Genomic DNA, 4,335 nt, shown 5'->3' on the forward strand with positions numbered 1-4,335 from the left:
CATAAAATATGCAAATGCCACTTAGCTGGACAGAAGAAAGGTAATGTTGTTTGCCATTGTTTGGAGATACTTAAATAATTTTTTTATTCTGCCTAACTAGATGATTAGTCTAAGTTAATTAACTTCTCAAATATTATAATTAGATGAAATCGTCAATGAGAAAATTGTAGAGCGACATGAAAAACTCCCGATACATCTTTCTGTTGCTCAGTACGTGCTACACAAAAGTGTTTTTCCGAGCATGTAAGAAGCCTGCGAATACGCGTGAAATGCCTTGCGGGGCCAGTCGCACGGCCATTCTGCGTGCATTTGCGGGCTTCTTTCACACTTGGAAAAACGCTTTTATATAGCACGTATTGAGCCACAGAAAGCTGTATCGGGAATTTTTCATGTCGCTCTACAATTTTCTCATTGACACTTTTCATCTAATTATAATATTTGAGGACATAATAAATCAAGAGTAATTCTCTAATTCGGTAGCATGAAGAAATAATTCGAGTATCTCCAAGCAATGGCAAACAACATTTCCTTGGTTCTGTCCTGGCATGTGCCATTCGCATTATTTTTAAACTCTGGCTGAAGTTAGCTGGGGCACCCTGTATGTATGTATCATGCAAGCATTACACAAGTAAATACCGTATTTGTGCACTACGACCAGGATTGATGACATGGAGGCAAGTACAGTTATGCTACCTCCGCTAGATGCCACGTGGAGAGTGCGGGCACTCATTTCGACCTACAGCAGATTTCATGGCCTACATACCATATAGGTGCAATGTCTTACAGACACGATCTTCACCACATGGTCTATGCACGATGCTTGTTTGTTTTGTGCCCAAACTTGATGAGAGACTCAAAGACAAAGCTTTAATGCAGGGATGACTCGGATTCACTATACAAATGAGTAAACTAAAGTATACCAATTATTGGAAGCAAATGTGTTGACTTAGGGTCTTGTTTTTTTTTATGCCATAGCATTAAAGGCAGACAGCATCGATTTTTTAGGCATCCGTCTTGACCAAACATCTACCGATCCTAAAGGCAATGCAGTCTAACACAGTGTCTCATGTTACAAGGTACGAATGTGAGAAACTGGTGCACAATGCATGGACCAGGCATTTCAAAGAGCGAGTTTGGCGCGAGAGAAACATGTGCGATCGTGGCCTAATGGTAAGAGCGCTGTGCTGGAAGAGTTTCAATCCCACTGTCGGTCACGTGTTTCTTTATAGCATCGTAGACAGACTTCACTTACTTTGGACGTATCTAACGGAGAACTCGAGGTGTTGAGCGTCTGCGAGTGGCATCATAGTGTGCACGAAATGGCAAGTTTGTAAAAGGTTTGATGTACAGAAACATCACTTTGATAAGCGAGAGCGTGCAAGATCACCTGTGATGCGTGCACCGCCCAGGCGCCGAAGCATTGCAATCTAAGTATGCTCTTGCATTACATTAAGAGTTAGCAGTGCTAAGTTCTGACTTAGTTTTTTTTTTTTACATATGTATTGCTGGAAAATCAGCAAATGCCCCAAAAAGAGGCACTAAGTGTACAAACAGATACTGAGGCACTGCGTTAGGTTAGGCTTTGTTAGGTTAGGTTATCCATTGGATCGTGTCGAGCACAGGACAAATTATTTTACAGCAGAGGACAAACAAGATTCATTAGTTTACAGCTGACATGAAATTGTTACATTGCTTATGTAGATTTTGCAGAAGTACTGTTCACAAGTTATTGGTAGGATTTAGAGAAGTGTATGCACGTAAACTTTGTGTCGTTTATGTCCCAGTACACCACAGCAGAATTGTACTATATTTTAATGCTAGGATGCATAGTTGTAGTGAGAGTTCTTTTTGTCAATTTTTGCAAACTGTAAAAAGATAATGGTTCAACTAAGATACCTGGGGCAGTATTAGCACACTCTAGCAGCATTTCCACGTGATAACTTTCAGAGACTTTCACTTGCACGAGATTACAGGAGACTAGTGCAATATGTGTTGCATCTAGCAGGCGAGTGTTTCTGGCGCTCAGGCAAATGGCAAAATCAGCATCTCGGCAACGTGCCAGGAATGGTGCCGCTCACGGATGCCGGTGGGTGGCACCCATGCAAAATCTTGCGGAGTAAAATTATTGCCAAAAGTAATCGCCACGAATACCAACTTTTAGGTGCAAGAAACCGTCAAACTTGGTTAAGTGAATGCTGAAACTTTTAAGAGCTCCCGAGGTAAAAAGCTTCTCCTGAGGCTCTCTAGTTTCAATACTGTGCTTTACCAAGAATATCGAAGAGAAGCAAAGACAAATCTGAGCTAATGTGACAAATCAGTGTGTCAGAATATCTTATGGGCCTAATTTATATAGACTCCATACTTAGATGATTAATTTCCTTGAAAATTCACAAGTGTCCATGCAATGCACCGATATTAGCCTTCTGTGCTTCACTTCCAGATCCTGCTGTACAAAGAATATCGTTTGCCTTAGAGGGCATGCAAGTAGTTGTATTTCTCACAAATCACACACTTAATGCAAATTTAGATGCTTGAACCACTCTGCGCTCCCTGCAATCTGCTGACTTCGTGACAGTAGGTAGCGATGTGCTTAAAACTAAATGCTGGAAAAAAAAATTTTTTTTTTGCCATTTTATATTTTCGTTAAATACAGAATGCAAAGCCATCACCTCACAACTGAAGACCAGAAACTGCGACAACTAGGTCTGTTCAGATGGTGAAATTTTTGTATTGAGCACAAATATTAGAGAAAGCCTCCCTAGTGGGTCTTGTCAGATGATGTGTAAGCATTACTTTCAGTCACTCATCTTGCACCCATGCGATGAATGATTGATTGAGCGGCCGAGTTATGCACACCGCGGCTCACTGCGACAAGGACGATGCAATGTGCTGCAAGTATCACAATGACCTGTTGCAATTACATAATTAGTGAACAATTGGTTGGAATTAATCTTATTGGGCAAAATTATTTTTTATTATACTTAAATCATCTTACCTTTAATTAAGCATGATAGCCTTAATCACGTTAATGGTAATTGAAAATAGGTTTCAGTCGTCTTAAATAAAATTGTATAGCAGTAATCGATTTAATGTAAATCATATGAAATTGAGAGTTAATCTTGACTAGGCTAATTATGAAACAATTAGTTAATCTCCATTAGCCTTCTTTACCCTTCATTAATCTTAAGGAGCCTTACCTAGGCTTTTTATGGTAATTTATCTTTTTAGCAACCTTAATTACTCTTAATGCCTCTTCAGTACTCCCTATATAGTGATAACCATGAATCTCGGTAGTCCTAAGGCATCCTCACATATAGCCCCCATAGGATCCCACATATACCTATGGAGCACACTGTCATGCATTACAGACAGGCAGATTTCTGAGTGAAGCCGCCCCAGAACGCTTACAAATCAATACCTTCAAATATTGGAGTGGATGTCCTGCACCTTCTCATTTCTCACAAAAGTCAAGCAAAGCTTGTGTGGAGAGTATGTCAGGCAAATAAAAAAAAAAGGATTATTTGCAATATATTAGATACACGTTTGTAGTGCCATCTCCAACTGAATGTCTGGTCTACTGAGGAGCTTAAAAATGATTTACAGTTGCTTTCATTCACATTGAGCACTACGACAATTGAAGTAATGAAACGAGAAAACAGCATGTCGCCAGATGCATGCATACTTGGCGTGCTGGGTTCGTCGAAGGAGCCAAGTCTGGTACCACAGCGCTGAACATAGTTTTTATGGAATGCAAATGTGAAGAAACTGGCCAAATAAGTTATTTTGCCAAACTTGAGAAGTTTTGCAAGCTTCCTTAAAGCAAGGCATTCTTATTTAACGACGAAGTTATGGAGCAGAAGTCATCTGAACTGTGAGTTCACTGAGAAACTGACAATTCTGCATGAGCAACTACAGCAGAATCATTCGAAATTGTCCCTGCTAGCATACTTATTTCCCCCTAGATTTCAATAAGTGTTGCTACCTTTTATACTTGGACAGAAACAAATATTCCACAATTTGAATGATGAATTCTCAAATCGAATAGCAACAACTATTTCACTATATTAAAGTAAAATTAAATCATGGGGTTTTACGTGCCAAAACCACTTTCTGATTATGAGGCATGCCGTAGTGAGGGACTCCGGAAATTTCGACCACCTGGGATCTAAGTACACGGGTGTTTTCGCATTTCGCCCCCATCGAAATGCGGCCGCCGTGGCCGGGATTTCACTTATATTATAGATATTTATATTCCCCCCCCCCCCCACCTTACACACACTTTAGATATGAATTTCACGACACAACATCACACCTGCGACAAAAGAAGTGACAACA

Source organism: Dermacentor albipictus, chromosome 4, assembly GCF_038994185.2.
Source record: "Dermacentor albipictus isolate Rhodes 1998 colony chromosome 4, USDA_Dalb.pri_finalv2, whole genome shotgun sequence".
Taxonomy (NCBI): domain Eukaryota; kingdom Metazoa; phylum Arthropoda; class Arachnida; order Ixodida; family Ixodidae; genus Dermacentor; species Dermacentor albipictus.